The sequence below is a fragment of the Uloborus diversus genome, chromosome 8 (genome assembly GCF_026930045.1).
Source record: "Uloborus diversus isolate 005 chromosome 8, Udiv.v.3.1, whole genome shotgun sequence".
Classification (NCBI taxonomy): Eukaryota; Metazoa; Arthropoda; class Arachnida; order Araneae; family Uloboridae; genus Uloborus; species Uloborus diversus.
Window position 1 is genome coordinate 141,615,685 of NC_072738.1, and position 17,368 is coordinate 141,633,052.

The following is a 17,368-nucleotide window of genomic DNA, read 5'->3' on the forward strand; positions in this document are numbered from 1 at the left end:
AAATTTTCAAACTTACAAAATAAAATTTTTTCAACTGAATCTTTAAACGAAATGCTTTAATTAAATTTAAAACTCAATATCACTTTACTCTTAGTATTAATAACCAATAGCACTTAACCATTTACTCTTCGCACTCTAAGTATTAATTAACACACATGCATTAGAAATAGTAATAATAATGTTTAAGATACTTACAAATCATTCACTCAAGCTTTCAAATATCCATCTAGCATGTTATTGTTCATTCGTGTGAGGGAACTTGTAATAAAACTTTACACATCAACCGAAATTATAAGCGAAAATATCACATTTTTAGCACTTAATATAATCCTACAATTAACAAATTGGTTTTAACTTTGAATTTAAGAAAAATAAAAACTATTACACACTTAGTAACATATCTATCGATGTATATTATTTCATGACAAATCACAAATAGGTGAGGATCTTTTATCGATCATGTGACCAACTAAGTTAAGAAAGAGCGTTCTTATCTCATATGAGAATTTATAAGTCTTTAATATTTCTCTTTAATGTAAGTGTATTGATACGTACGAGTTTGTGTATGTGAATATAACTGTGTATTGTTTTCAAACCATTGACATGTTTAAGCTTTACGGTTCTAATTTTGACTTTCCACTTAGCATTAGTCGAAGTCCTTCGCATGTATTAAACTATAGAAATATTACAAAAATTATATTTTCACTCAGTCTTAATTACAAAACCATACAATAAGATGAAGACAACACCGATAGTATAAAGATTACTTACAATAAAGTGCATATAAAAAATATATGTAAGAGTGATTTCAAAGTATAATCCATCAACCATATTCAACAACTCAATCAAAACACAAGTCTCTTTTAAAATAATAAACACAATTTATTCACACACACAGTAAAAGACAATTAAAAAAACTTTCATCTTTAAGTAAAACTCTTCAAAACTTTCAAGCGTATTTTTAACATCGATTGCATCAAATAAATCAGACACATGACATTTTAAACATGGACTATCAACATTCAAAGTAACGAAGTCACGAGTCAAGTTTTCCCAATTAACATTAAAAAGAGCCTGTTCGAAAAAAGTGTCGAACTTTCGACCCCTTGTTAATGATTCACATTCATGCACTCTCTCTCATGTAAAAAATGAATCCATTTTTACAATCCACACATTCTTTTTTAGAAAGGTAGTTTATGTTGCATATGAGCTCATCAAATAGTCACTTACGTAGAGAATCAGCCAGTTTACGAACTTCTTGTGATGTATATGTGCTGATTTTATCACATCGACAATCACAGGGATATTTTTTCTCAATTTCCGAAAGGATGTACTCTTTTAGAGTATAAGTCATAAGTTTGTCTTTGACACTACGTGAGATACAAGGGGACGCGTAGCACAATTTGTCAATCTGACTTTCCAAAAGTAGAATTCTATCAGGCATCAACTGGAACACTTCTCGTTTCAGTTTGAACAATCTTTGCACACTAACACAGATGTTACCATTCGCACTCGACTCTCCTTTTTTTTTATAACAAAAGCGAAATCACGGTCTTCGATTAATTTTTGATTTATATTTTTACGTAGGCTTGAAATAAGTGATCTCCACACATCTGGTTCTAAGGAAATACCATCCTTAGTTGGTCGAAGAATACCATCTTTCCCACACGTATATCTTCTAATATGCACGCATGTACGTTTCCGAAAAGTATTCACCTAAAGTGAAAATACAATCACCCAAGTGTATCATATCATCAGGCTGTGGAGAAGCCTCAGTGTTCATTTTCATGTTCGTTGCATCCCATCTGTTCATCTTCAGGCTTCAAAGTTTCAGAATGATTTTCACCAGCCTTAGTCATTCTTAACTCTCATAGGATTAAGAGTCACAATACTAAAACAACTTCCTGCGAACTTAAAAAATAAATTAAACTAGGTTTTAACACTAGCGGGTGAAGAAAAATCCTAAGTACATAGAATAAAATTTCACGACGTCTTTCAAAGCTCAGAATCACTCTTAAAATGATTCTCCAAACATCCACTATAAACCAATGAATATTCACTTTAACCAATGAGAAGTGTACATAAATCTCTTGCTACTGACGTCATAGAATATCACACGAACTTTTGAGCAGAATTGAGTTGTTTTACACAGTATTCAGATTTTTAGAAAATGCCAACACTTTGACTTCCAAATTCATCCTGACCTACTACGAGTAATTTTAAGATGGTAGCAGGTTTTCACATCACACCGAATGTCGATGACGGTTTCGCATCTCGCGCATGACATGGTCAATCACGTGTAATTGATCGAAACCGTCATCGACATTCGGTGTGATGTGAAAACCTGCTACCATCTTAAAATTACTCGTAGTAGGTCAGGATGAATTTGGAAGTCAAAGTGTTGGCATTTTCTAAAAATCTGAATACTGTGTAAAACAACTCAATTCTGCTCAAAAGTTCGTGTGATATTCTATGACGTCAGTAGCAAGAGATTTATGTACACTTCTCATTGGTTAAAGTGAATATTCATTGGTTTATAGTGGATGTTTGGAGAATCATTTTCAGAGTGATTCTGAGCTTTGAAAGACGTCGTGAAATTTTATTCTATGTACTTAGGATTTTTCTTCACCCGCTAGTGTTAAAACCTAGTTTGATTTATTTTTTAAGTTCGCAGGAAGTTGTTTTAGTATTGTGACTCTTAATCCTATGAGAGTTAAGAATGACTAAGGCTGGTGAAAATCATTCTGAAACTTTGAAGCCTGAAGATGAACAGATGGGATGCAACGAACATGAAAATGAACACTGAGGCTTCTCCACAGCCTGATGATATGATACACTTGGGTGATTGTATTTTCACTTTAGGTGAATACTTTTCGGAAACGTACATGCGTGCATATTAGAAGATATACGTGTGGGAAAGATGGTATTCTTCGACCAACTAAGGATGGTATTTCCTTAGAACCAGATGTGTGGAGATCACTTATTTTAAGCCTACGTAAAAATATAAATCAAAAATTAATCGAAGACCGTGATTTCGCTTTTGTTATAAAAAAAAGGAGAGTCGAGTGCGAATGGTAACATCTGTGTTAGTGTGCAAAGATTGTTCAAACTGAAACGAGAAGTGTTCCAGTTGATGCCTGATAGAATTCTACTTTTGGAAAGTCAGATTGACAAATTGTGCTACGCGTCCCCTTGTATCTCACGTAGTGTCAAAGACAAACTTATGACTTATACTCTAAAAGAGTACATCCTTTCGGAAATTGAGAAAAAATATCCCTGTGATTGTCGATGTGATAAAATCAGCACATATACATCACAAGAAGTTCGTAAACTGGCTGATTCTCTACGTAAGTGACTATTTGATGAGCTCATATGCAACATAAACTACCTTTCTAAAAAAGAATGTGTGGATTGTAAAAATGGATTCATTTTTTACATGAGAGAGAGTGCATGAATGTGAATCATTAACAAGGGGTCGAAAGTTCGACACTTTTTTCGAACAGGCTCTTTTTAATGTTAATTGGGAAAACTTGACTCGTGACTTCGTTACTTTGAATGTTGATAGTCCATGTTTAAAATGTCATGTGTCTGATTTATTTGATGCAATCGATGTTAAAAATACGCTTGAAAGTTTTGAAGAGTTTTACTTAAAGATGAAAGTTTTTTTAATTGTCTTTTACTGTGTGTGTGAATAAATTGTGTTTATTATTTTAAAAGAGACTTGTGTTTTGATTGAGTTGTTGAATATGGTTGATGGATTATACTTTGAAATCACTCTTACATATATTTTTTATATGCACTTTATTGTAAGTAATCTTTATACTATCGGTGTTGTCTTCATCTTATTGTATGGTTTTGTAATTAAGACTGAGTGAAAATATAATTTTTGTAATATTTCTATAGTTTAATACATGCGAAGGACTTCGACTAATGCTAAGTGGAAAGTCAAAATTAGAACCGTAAAGCTTAAACATGTCAATGGTTTGAAAACAATACACAGTTATATTCACATACACAAACTCGTACGTATCAATACACTTACATTAAAGAGAAATATTAAAGACTTATAAATTCTCATATGAGATAAGAACGCTCTTTCTTAACTTAGTTGGTCACATGATCGATAAAAGATCCTCACCTATTTGTGATTTGTCATGAAATAATATACATCGATAGATATGTTACTAAGTGTGTAATAGTTTTTATTTTTCTTAAATTCAAAGTTAAAACCAATTTGTTAATTGTAGGATTATATTAAGTGCTAAAAATGTGATATTTTCGCTTATAATTTCGGTTGATGTGTAAAGTTTTATTACAAGTTCCCTCACACGAATGAACAATAACATGCTAGATGGATATTTGAAAGCTTGAGTGGATGATTTGTAAGTATCTTAAACATTATTATTATTATTTCTAATGCATGTGTGTTAATTAATACTTAGAGTGCGAAGAGTAAATGGTTAAGTGCTATTGGTTATTAATACTAAGAGTAAAGTGATATTGAGTTTTAAATTTAATTAAAGCATTTCGTTTAAAGATTCAGTTGAAAAAATTTTATTTTGTAAGTTTGAAAATTTTTGAAAAAAAAAAAAAAAAAAAAAGAAAATAGTTTTGCGAAAAAAAAAAAAAGATTGAAAAGAAAAAAAAAATAATATGTTACAAAAATATTATTATTATTTTGATTTGAAAAAAATATTTTTGCGGAAAAATTTATTGTTGTAAGATTAAAAATTTATTTTTATATGATTGAAAAAAAATTGATTTTTTTTAATTAGTGGAAAAATATTACAAGTTTGAGAAATTATTTCTTAAAAACATTTTATATGATTAAAGAAAACAAAAATTTTTGATTTCATTTTCTAAGTAGAAAAATATTACAAGTTTGAAAAAATACTGTTTTGAATCAAAAATCTGTTTTTGAAAGAAATATTCTTACAAGCTGGAAATTTTTTTTTATAAGTTTGAAATGAAAAAGAAATTAATTCGAAACTACGAATTAAAATCTAAAATTTTGTTTGGAAAACCTGACATCAGACTATTGTCGATCTATGTGCTTGATATTTGAGAAACGTGAACTAATTTTAATTGGTCAGAAACAGTGACATCACTTACAAGACGTACTTGCTAAGGGGTGAATCATACTCGCACGTGGGGTTTGTTATCTGTTATCGGTAAAGGGTAGATAGAAATATTGATAAAGTCATTTCCTCAATTCGCACCGTTGTGTGTGGACCATCCGAAGTGCTGTAGGATTACGGTAGTTTTTTTCAACAGCCGAGTTGATTTGCGATTTTACGGCATGCCTTCTGCAAATCGACGATGGGCAAACAGCCGTATGCAGCGATTTCAAATAAAACATGCGTGTAGTTGTAATTTGTGAGATTGAGTTATAATTAACAATCCACTTATTACAATTTCATTCACTGTTTTTAAATAACTTCGCGATAGCTGGTACTTGAGAGATTTCACCCCAAAAAGGTTAGTCTTTTGTACTTAATTTTAGTCAGTATTTAGCTTTAACTTAATTTGTCAAATTTTAGATTAAGTTTCTTAATCTAACGTATAGCTGTCCATTTGAATGTATCGTTCGAAAAGGATAAAGACTAAAATAAATGATATCGATTTTGTTAAAGAAATTAGTTGTTAAAGTAAAATATTATTGGGAAAATGAAATAGTCAAAGTGATTCTAATTCATGAAGGTTGAAAATTTTGTTTTATTCTAACAAGAGTGCTTGTATGAAAAAAAAATAATAATAAAGTAAACCACTATGCGATAAAATGACTAAGTTAAATACTAATCAAAAAATAATTAATAGAGTTGATTAAATAAAATGTGATAAATTAAATGAAACTCTTGAAAAGCATATAAAGTGATGAAATGTAACTTGAGTGCGAAATTTGCTTACTGGAAAAAAAAATTAAATAAGTTGATTTTTTTAAAATCGTGAAAATTTGTTAATGATAAGTGTTAATTACTACTAAGAGTAAATTGATTGCAAGTTTTTAAATTAACTTAGTTGGATGAAAATTGTAGACTTGATAATGTTTCGAAAAATTTGTGTGTTCGATTCCAGTTACTAATTGTGAAAAATTTCTAAGTTTAAAAATAACGGGGAAAAAAACGATAAAGTAAAAACAAGCAAGAAAATGATTAAGTTAAATACTAAGCGATAAAATGACTAAGTTTAATACTAATCAAAAAATAATTAAATAAAATGTGATAAATTCAATAAAACTCTTGAAAAGCATATGTAGTGATAAAATGTAACTTGAGTGCGAAATTTGCTTACTGGAAAAAAATTAAATAAGTTGATTTTTAAAATCCATGAAAATTTCTTAATGATAAGTGTTTATTAATGCTAAGAGTAAATTGATTCTAAGTTTTGAAATGAATTTCAGTAGAAGTTATTTTTCGGTAAGTCTATTTTTAAAATTTGCTGACATGAAGTTTTGATACTCGACTTATAATTTTAACATTTCTTGGGTACTTCATTGATGTTTAACATTTTTGTGTTATGTGTTTTATTTTACCGTAGGTAAAAATAATTAAATAAAAGTGAAATTTATAAATTGTAATGAAAATTCTGTTAATGAAATTGGTTGGTTGTAAAGTAATATTTTGGAAAAGCTGTAATGAATGATAAATAGTAAAACGCAGTAAGTAAAATAGTAAAGTATGGTAAAGTAAAATAAAATATTCAGAGGGGATTTAATTCATGAAAGTTGAAAATTTTGTTTTATTCCATCAAGAGTGTTTGCATGAAAAAAAAAATAAAGAAAGGAAAATATGATTAACTTAAATATCGATGATAAAAAATAATTATTAGAGTTAATTAAATGAAATGCGATAAATTAAGTGAAACTCATGAAAAGCATATGTAGTGATAAAATATAACTTGAGTGGGAAATTTGGTTACAGTAAAAAATTATTTAAGAAGATAATTTTTAAAATTCATGAAAATATTTGATAGTGATAAGTGTTAATTAATACGAAAAGTAAATTGATTGTAGATTTTGGAAAATTAAATGGATAAATGTATAAAAATAATAACGTATGTGATAATTTAAAATATTAACAATGAAAAAGAATCAAAGACGATTAAATGAATCTAAATCGTAAATGAGTTGCTATTTTAGTAAACTCAAACTAGAGTGAAAAGCATTTTAGTAGGAACATGTTAAAATCTCTTGTGCTAAGAAAAATAAATAACTTTTAAGCATAATTTTGTAACTGGAATAAATGTATGATAAAATGATTAAGTTAAGTATTAATGAAAAAGTAATTATTAGAGTTAATTAAATGGAATGTGATAAATTCAATGAAACTCTTGAAACGTATATGCAGTGTTGGAATGTAACTTGAGTGCGCAATTTGCTTACTGGAAAAAATTAATTAAGTTGATTTTTTAAAATCTGAGAAAATTTGTTAATGATAAGTGTTAATTACTACTACGAGTAAATTGATTGCAAGTTTGACATGATTGCAAAAATTGAAGACATGATAACGTTTTGAAAAATTTGAAGGTTCGATTCCTGTCACTACTTGCGAAAAATTTCTAAGTTTAAAAATATCGGAAAAAAACGATAAAGTAAAAACAAGCGAGAAAATGATCAAACTCTAAAATATACTAAAAAAAATCGAAATCACGAAAAAATAATCTAAGTCTGAAATGCTTGAAATTAGTTAAAGACTAAAAAGTTAAGAAAATAGTTAAAGACTGAAAATAATTGAAAAACGCTAAAATAGTGAAAAAAAAAAAAAATCAAAGTGCTAAATGACAGGAAAAAACGTTAAAGTTCAAAATGTGTGAAAGAATATTTAAGTTAATTATTTCTTCGAAAATTTAACAAGTAAGAAAAAATATTTTGTTGTATGAAAGTCAAAAAAAAAATTAGTTAAGAAAATTATTTCTTCGAAATTTTTACAAGTTAGAAAAAATATTTGTCAATTTGACAAAGAAAAAAGAAATTAGTTAAGAAAATTTAACAAGTTAGAAAAAATAAAAATGATAAAGTTTGAAATGCATGAAAAAGAAAATCAAAGTTTAAAATATATTTCAAGTCCACAAAGCATTGAACCAAATCTAAAATCTCGAATGGGTTGTATTTAAATAAATCTTTACTTAAGTGAAAACTTTGTTATTATGAAAAATAATAATAATGATGATAGTTTCAATTATGAGCTGAAATACAGTTAATGATATGCCATGATTTGTACTAAAGAGTGAATTAACTGATGGTTTTAAAATTAATTTAATTGTAATATTCGTTGTCATGGTACAGATTCACATTAAGACTGAAAGTGTAATGGGAAATATAGCATAGTGGTTAGCATACGTTTTTGCTAACTCAAAGTTTGGGTGTTCGATTCCCGACACTCTGTAAAATAAAAATAATTAAATTCGCGAAACTTTGGTTGTCTTGACAACCATTCGTCGAAATTATTCAAAGTCCGAAAAAAAAAGAATCACCGAAAGAATGATAAATATAACAGAGTTGGGATTTATTTTTACAAGTATAATAAATGCATGAAAATAATAAAATGACAGTGTAAACGATTAATAACGCGATTAAAACATAACTCATGAAAATGTATAAATCATATTGAATATTAAAGCTGATTGATCTAACTTGTGAAAAATCTTCAAAATTGATCTGCATTTGTATGCAAATTGCATTGGCAGATGAAAAGAAGTTGATGGGGTGTATTTAATACACCGGGCTGGTTGGTGGGACCGTCAACTTAAAAACATAAATTCATTTTGTAACAAAGTTCAGAAACGTAGGGAAAATCTTTCACGGTAAAAAAAAACGACAAAGTCCAGTATGTTTGTAAAAAAAAAACACTGGAAATAGCTCTGTACAACTTCATGAGGATGGCATGACAAAAAGTATCACACATTCTTATGACAACAATTGTGACGTTTTGTCATACCCTAAACAGGTTGCCACTCGAAAACCATCGTATAAGGTTACGGAAAAATATTCTAAGTCCAAAAACTTTTCACGGTAAAAACGACAAAGTCTAAAAATATCCCTGTAACCTTTCACGGTAAAAACGCGAGCAAAAACGAGGAAGAGCGAAAATGTAGCCGAGCGAAAACGAGGAAGAGCAAAAACGAGGAAGGGCGAAAACGTAGCCGAGCAAAAGCGAGGAAGAGCGAAAACGAGGAAGAGCGAAATCTCGGGAAAAAACCCTCGTCACCTTCTTCAAGATTCATGCGCAACCCCAAGGTCGGAGGAAGTGGAGGTCGGAGGAAGATCGTTAGGGGGGGTCGGCAGGGGGTGGAGGGGCAATGCATTGCCCGATTGCCCCTCCTGGGCGGTCATTCCAAGCTCGTCAGCTTGCGAGATCGAGATTTTCGCTCACGTGATCGTTTGTGATGTAGAAATGTCTCAAAGTAGTTTTCTATTCCACTCGAACCTAGCCGCAAGCTAGGTTCGAGTAGATTAAAATGCTACTTTGCGACATTTCTACGTCACAACCGATCACGTGAGCGAAAATCTCGATCTCGCAAGCTGACGAGCTTGGAATGACCGCCCTGGCCCAGAACTGTCCTTTTCCCTCTACTGTTACTTTTTAATAATTTTTTTAAAATGTCCAATTTTTCAAATAAGGAGTGGACTAGATGACGTCACAAATGATGCTCTTTGGCGCATCTTTCTATCGCGTTTCCACGTTATGATAATCAAGCAGCGAATTAAAATTGCGCTCTACGCTTGCTATCAACCATATCGTTGCCAATGCACATGAATAAAGATGCGAATTAAATATTTTGCTCTGTGAATGGCAACACTGAATGGCATTTCATCATTTGTGATGTCATCGGCAGAAGACATAAACAATAAAAGCGCACCGATTTAAGTAATTTTTTAAAAATATTAAACTTAAACAAATTGTTTGTAAAATGGTCAGATCCTATGTTTTTAAGCATGCTCTTTCAGAAAAAAATATTTTTAAAATTTTGGAAACGACCCCATTGATTTTTTTAGGTTGACTCCATTCACATTTGCATGGCTGCAGGTTGCAGTAAACCGAGGCAGTAAACCTCCAAAAAATTCACCGCCAGCTCAATCAATACATCCGAGCACTGAATTTCGTGCGTATTAGGACTCATCAGCCCCGAATAGGAAGTGACTGAGCTGCCTGTTTGGCATCCTTGGCTTCCGTAAGAGGTTTTCCACCACCAGCTGAGGCACTTCCTATTCTCGGCTGATGAGTGCTAATAAGCACGAAACTGCAGTCCTCGGATGGAATGACTGAGCTGGCGGTGTATTTCATGTATTTCTGCCTTAGCCCTTGCTATAGGGCTGTAACTTACTGAAAACACTCCAGATGGTTTTCTCATTCCATGCGAGAGAGTTAGTTTTCCGCTGAACTCATAAGCCTTGTTAAAACAGAGCCAGCAATAACAACTTCATTTTTAAACTTACACTAGAATGAAAAATATTTGCAAAAAAAAAAAATAAAAGAAAAGAGAAGAAAAGAAAAGAATATTTATTGTGAAAAAAGAAAAAAAAAAAAAAATTCGGGGGCCTCACAAGTTATGGGGTCCCAAAGCTCGTGCTTCTTGGGCTTACGCATAAATCAGGCCCTGATGCTACCTATTTAAATCCACATGCCACAAATATTGATAGAATGCGAGAAATAATAATGCTTTATTTCACAATAGATTCTTTTAAAGACTTTAAATTATTTTCAGGGAAAACGATAATAATTGCTATTAATGAACGAAATGAATAAAACTTGAACGCGGTTGTATCCATCAGTCAAAAGTACTACGTTTAGTCACTGAAGTTGGAAGAATGAGCAAAAAAAAAAACAAAAAACATGGAGCCAAGAATCGTTTTTTTTTTCGAAACGTTAAATTTTTAATTAATTTTTTAAAACGCTCGATTTTTCAAACAAGGCGTGGTCTTAATGACATCACAAGTGATGAACTTTGGCGCGTAATTCACTGGCGCCAAATGCTTATGTTTGCTTATGTTTATGCTTGCAATCTAACGTGTTTCCACTTTATGATAATTCAGAAGCGAATTAAACATTGCGGTCTACGCATGCTATCAACCATATCTTTGCCAGTACATGTGAGTAAAGATGCAAATTAAATATTGTGCTCTGCGCTAATGGCATTTAATCACTTGTGATGTCACGTTCAGAAGCGTAAAAAATAAAATTGAATTTGCGCAGCGATTGAAATAATTACTTCAAAATATTAAATTTTGTCAAATCATTTGAAAAATGGTCAGATTCTCTGTTTTTAAGCATGTTCTTTCCGAAAAAAATAGATTTAAAATTTCGGTAACGACCCTTTTCAAAGTCAATAAATTTTAACTCAAAGTAATTAGTGTCCCTAATTGCTTGAAAAATGAAAAACTGAATGAGTAGATCGTTCTATTGTAGTTAATTTCTTCCGGTTCAGTCGTAGAATTAAAAGAACGGCTGTAAGTAGGGGGAAAATACCCATAAAAATGTGGGCAAGAGTTGGTAAATGAGAAAAAAAAGGGAGAAGAAATCCCCCCATTAGGCACATGAATTTCCGTGAAGTATATGTTAATAAAAAGCATTTAGCCTATGAAACTAGAGAAAGCACCATCCTCACTTTCTTATTTCATTTTGACATTTTCTGTTTTTAAATTAAATTTATTAATTATTATTAAATAAATTTCTATAACTTTACTTTTTTTATTTAAAATGCTATTTTAGATAAGGCTGTTTTCAGGCCACCTTCAAAGTGCTTGATTTTCTGCATTGCCAAGAGTGCCCATATGGGGGGAGGCAAGGGGGGGGGGCTCAAGCCCCCCCCCTAGAAATTAGAACTTCCTTGTTTTAGTACTTTTCTCTTTGCAAAAATGTGAAAACATTTCTTCTCCAGCCATTCATGAATAAATTTATTAAAGATGTCAAATTTTACTAACTCTAATCTATTGAAATTGGTATCCATGGGGAAAATACCCTGCTAAACCATCGGAAAAATATCTGAGCCCCCTCCCTTAAAATTTTGCACATGGGGACCAATGTGCATTGCTTTTTTTTACTGTGACGTATTTCTTTTAAAGGTTTTATTGAGATACTGTTGATTATATATATATAACCTAGATGACACCATGTCTGACTGCTTGCTGCGAAGTCCAGAGAAGACAAGACCGGAAAAAGTAGGTTACATTCATCTCTTTTATATGCACGCCAAATAGAAAACTGTTTTCTTTTAAACTCACTATCTTTACGTCGTTCTGAACCGTTAATACGAGGTGAATCTCTTCAGAACAGTAAACAAAAATAAACTGTATAGAATTTAGTTTGAGGTAACATTTTCGCTTTCCTGCTTTGGTTTTTAAATATTTTGAATACAACTCATAAACATAATGGAATTAATAAACAGAAAGTTACTGCACTTGAGCCAGGTCTTAGGCGCAACTGCATGCCAAATACCGACGGTCTGGTTATGACATCCAGAGACTGCTGTTTCGTCCTTGTTGTGGACTCATCAGTCTGAAATAGTCAATACCCGAGCTGGGCGCAGATATTCTCTCACTGAAGCTGAGATTTCCTACAGGCTATTCAGCTACCAGTAATTCTTTAGATTAGATTATCTGTTGCATTTCTTTAGATATCATTTTCGTTAAGATGGCGGAAAGAGAGCTAATAGCAAATCTAGCGATTTCGTACAAAAATTCTTCTAAAAGCCGGTCAGCGGTGCATGTTTTGTCAAAAAGTAGGTTTTCAAACAAAACCAAACATACATGAACTACACCGTCAGCTCAATCAATTCCAGCCGAGAACTGCAGTCCTCGGCTGGAATTGACTGAGCTTGCGGTGTAGTTCATGTATTTCTGCCTTAGCCCTTGCTATGGGGCGGTAACTTACTGGAAAACCAAACATTTTTTTTTCTGAATTTTATGTCATTTAAGACATTTTATTGCTTTTCAGCCAATTGAATTGTTCCTTGTACTGAATATTTCATTTATATTATGCACTGAATGGTACGGCGCATTGTCCATGTAAAGCACAAACGTGTAGCTGCAAGTTTGGGAACAGCATTTTCTTTTCGCAGCTTTCGTTTTTTTCTGCATTATCGCTATGTATCTGGTCTTGGTAGATCTCAGTGTTTAAAGAAGGTTTTCCAATACTCTCAACGCTTTAGGAAATTCATCTGTTGAACCATCTTTCTGGATATAGCCTAGAAACCGGTTTTACGAATGTTAATTAATACTAGCTGCGTGCCCGGCGTTGCACGGGTTAATTAAAAAATGAAAGAGATGTCCAATTGATGTTTTTGTATTACTCTGACGTCAGTTTCTAAAGCGCTAAGGAGTAAATAAATACGCGTAATGCCAGGTTTTCAAAACACCAGTAGAGCATATTTTTGGAAAAAATCTCTTTAACGTTAATCATAGTTATCAATGATACAAGTTGTGAGTATTTTCAATTAGCACAAAAGATGAAAATACATGCATTATCAACTATAATCTGTGCTCACGTTAAAATGAATTACATCTGATAGACTATATCTGAAATATTTATGTACAATTACAATCGGCTTTTTACATAGAACGACACATACTTTTTGGTTGATTACGTGAAACTAAAGCACCAAGACTAAATAATTACTAATAAGCATTAATTTAATACCAAGACATCAGATTCCAATTTAGCTTTAGTTAAAATCCTTAAAAACAATCTTTTTTGTTCAACTCTGTTTCACATAGAAATCCAAACAATCTTAATTTAACATGTTCTTTTAACGATATAAACTGTATTTTAAAAAATATTTTTGAAACGAAAATAGAACCGACTTCAAAATTGCTCTAAAAAGTGAAAAATAATTTTATTCTTTAAACACCATCGATAATACTTTTAAACATAATTTTTGAAGTTGGCACAAAAACAAAAAGTAAAATCCAGAGTAACGATGCTTCATTCATATTTTTTTCAGAAAATCATCCAAAGTTAGGAACGAAACATTTATATCGTTACTCAAATATGCTGTTATCAATGCATAATGTATGTGGTAGTGAAGAAGTTAGGCCTGGTTAAACTTATAGTTGAAGTTGAGTTATGGCTGTGAATGATCTTATCTATCGTTTTTGTGCCAACTTCAAAAATTATGTTTAAAAGTATTATCGATGGTGTTTAAAGAATAAAATTATTTTTCACTTTTTAGAGCAATTTTGAAGTCAGTTCTATTTTCTTTTCAAAATTTTTTTATTTCATTCTTTTTAGTGTAAATGTAGATATTTCAGTAAAAGTAAGAAGTTACCTAGTAAGAAGTTCGGCTCTATATCACTGTATTGCTTTAGAAAAGCCTTTATTTAAAATTATCATTACAATTACTATTAATGTTACTGTTATATGGCACCAAACTTTTATAACAATGAGTTTCATATTGTCGTGCAGATGAAGATAGCGAAGACAATGTGAAAGCCAAATGAAGCGAATACTCGTTAGTCTCAACTCGAGATCTTTATTCCAGAACCACGAATGAACGTTACATCTCCTTATTTGCAACTTGAGAAAGTGCTGGAACTTTCCAGACTCGGAAAGATACAGAAATTAATAGAACATTCGAGAAAATACGGGAAACAGTAGAAATGAAATTTTAGTAAAATTCACTTTGTCCTAGTCGGGATTTGAACTCGGGTCACTCGTGTGGGAGGCGAGAATTCTGCAACTGAGCCACCGTTATCCACGGATAATAAATGCGAACTTCGCTACAATATCATTGTAATCATTTAATAGGGAAATTGCATAAAATTTACTGTTTTTTGCCCACAACTTTTTTTCTAAAGAACAAATATGATCAAACAAAGTAATGGGACCTAAGTTGAGCCATCCTCTATCCATTAAAAAAAGAATAATCAAAATCGGTTCACTAGGTGAGACGCTATGAGTGGACACACACACAAAAAAAAAAACATACATACGGTATGAACTGATAACCGCCTCCTTTTTGAAGTCGGTTAAAAATAGAAACAGGAAAGAAAAAGAGACTTGTTACAATTCGAAAACTCATCCATGTGACGGGAAAAAGTCCAACAAAATAAACATAATTAGTCGGAGATCCTAAAATATGAGGCCGGTGAATGATAAACTTACACTACAATCAATAAACATACAGTGGCTCCCAAAAGTGTTCGTACACCTACGACTTTCAATGAAATAGGCCCTTATCCATTGGTTAGAATTAATATTTCGGAACAGGTATTTTATTATAAGATCTATGATCTATTTTTAACAAAACTACATGAAAATTTTTAATAAAACATTAAAGCTTTATTTTTTAAAAATCAAAAACCAAAAAGTGCCGGAAATTTTATCTCACAAAAGTCTTCGTACACTTTGAAAAAATGTTGAAAAATTAGTAAATAATTTAACTTTTTACTAAGTTATTATTTAGTAGAATATCATGCAGTAACAACAACAGCTTTTAAACGTCTGGGAATAGATTTCATTGTTTTTTTTTTCTTTTTTGTGCAATTCCTGAGTAAGTGTTCAGCCGCACTACGAGTCTTACTGTTTCTAGTTCGCTTTTTCGTTTCAGTGGTGTATTTTCGTAATCTAGCCACCAGATATCTCTAAATATGTTCCATTAAGTTTAAATCTGGCGATTGAGGAGATATTTCTAAGCTAAAGGACAAATTTTGAGGCACCAAACGCGAACGTGTACTTCTTATCGTTATTTTGATAAAAAAACAAAGTTGTTTCCGATTACCAAATTTTGGGCAAATAGTTTAACATTGTTTTTAAAATATTTAAATAAACAGCATAATTCATTATTTCATCAAAAAATTCCAAATTTCCAAGTCCTGATGCTGAGATGCACCCTCACACAAGAACACTTTCAACGTCCTGATTAACTGATCCTACTAGGTTCTGAAGATTAAATTCCTCACTTTTTTTCTTCCATTTACGATCATACAACAATTTAACCCAAAATGTCGAATTTATTTTCGTCTATAAGTAAGACGTGGTTTCAAAACGTTTTGAGCTTATTTATCATTGATTTTACGACGGAAAGCGTAAGCTTACTGTTTTTCGCACAAACAAGAAAATTTCTGCGGGACGAGGTCCCATTTAATCCAGCTAATCAGAGAACTTGGCGAACAATTTTAGGTAAAAATTGTACGTAAAATCTTTTATTTAATTCTGCAGAAACTTTTTCAGTTCTGAAATGTGTATTTTTCATATTTTTTTTAACTGTAAACCTCTGATCACGCTTTGTTAACTTTGACAGTTGACCTTTTCTTACCTTGTTTTCGATCCTATTCTTGTCTTTAAAGCATTTTATCAAGCACTTCACCACAGAATGCTATAAATTAACCAATTTAGAGACATTTCAAACCAATTTACGGCTACTGTGAGGGAAAAAAAATCAAATTTCGAATCGTGTTTGTTGTTTTCTACGCATACCTGCCATTTAAAAATAATAAGCAGAATATTAGAGACTAAATACACAAAAAAATTAAAGGCAAATGACTTTATAGTATCATTACAATGCAAAAATAATAAAAAAACCACATATGATAATTTTAATTATGAATTTATTCGAAAATATTTCAGTGTACGATGACTTTTGTGGCGTATTTTTTCTCTGTCTCTTCGTTTTTTGACAAATTTCAAAAATAAAATCTGGCAATATTTTGAAAAAAACTACTGGGTTTTATTCAGAATGGCATAGGAATGATGTGAAAAAAAATTGAACTTCATATTCGAATTCAGTTTTGCGTTATTTTGGTTTTACTACAAAATTTCAAGATGTACGAACACTTTTGGGAGCCACTGTAGCTAAAGAAACAACTTTCATATGCTGAAAAGAGTTAAGAACGTTGAATGTAAAAAATAAAAAAAGGACAGACGATAAAATAAAGGCTATGTCCGAATACGGCAACCAATTTTAAACTAATTTAAAATGAAATTCTAGATGGAAACGTTGTTTTAAGATTTGGACAGCAGCCAAAAAAATCTCTTTTAAAACAATTATTATAATTTTACTTGCTCACGCATATGCAAAATAGCAACAGGAAAGAAATAAAAATTCCTGAATAACGTTATGTTAATTAACGTTTTAATTAATATCTCCGCTAATTAAAGTTGCACAATTACGAGATTGGTCCTATTGTTTTTTCTTTTGAAAATTTCGAATTGATCGGTATCTCGTTTGACTCTCGATTCGCAGCGGTTCTCGAGAAGATCGATCTTCAGACAGACAGACAGACAGACGGACGCGAACAGATTTTAATATATAGTAGATTAGTACAAATACGAAAAATAAAAATTGCTTTCCTTAGATTAGTCGCATATTGAACTGAAACTGTAGCAGCGTAGCAACCCTAGTTGTCTAGTTGACAAGAGAGAATTTTTTCATT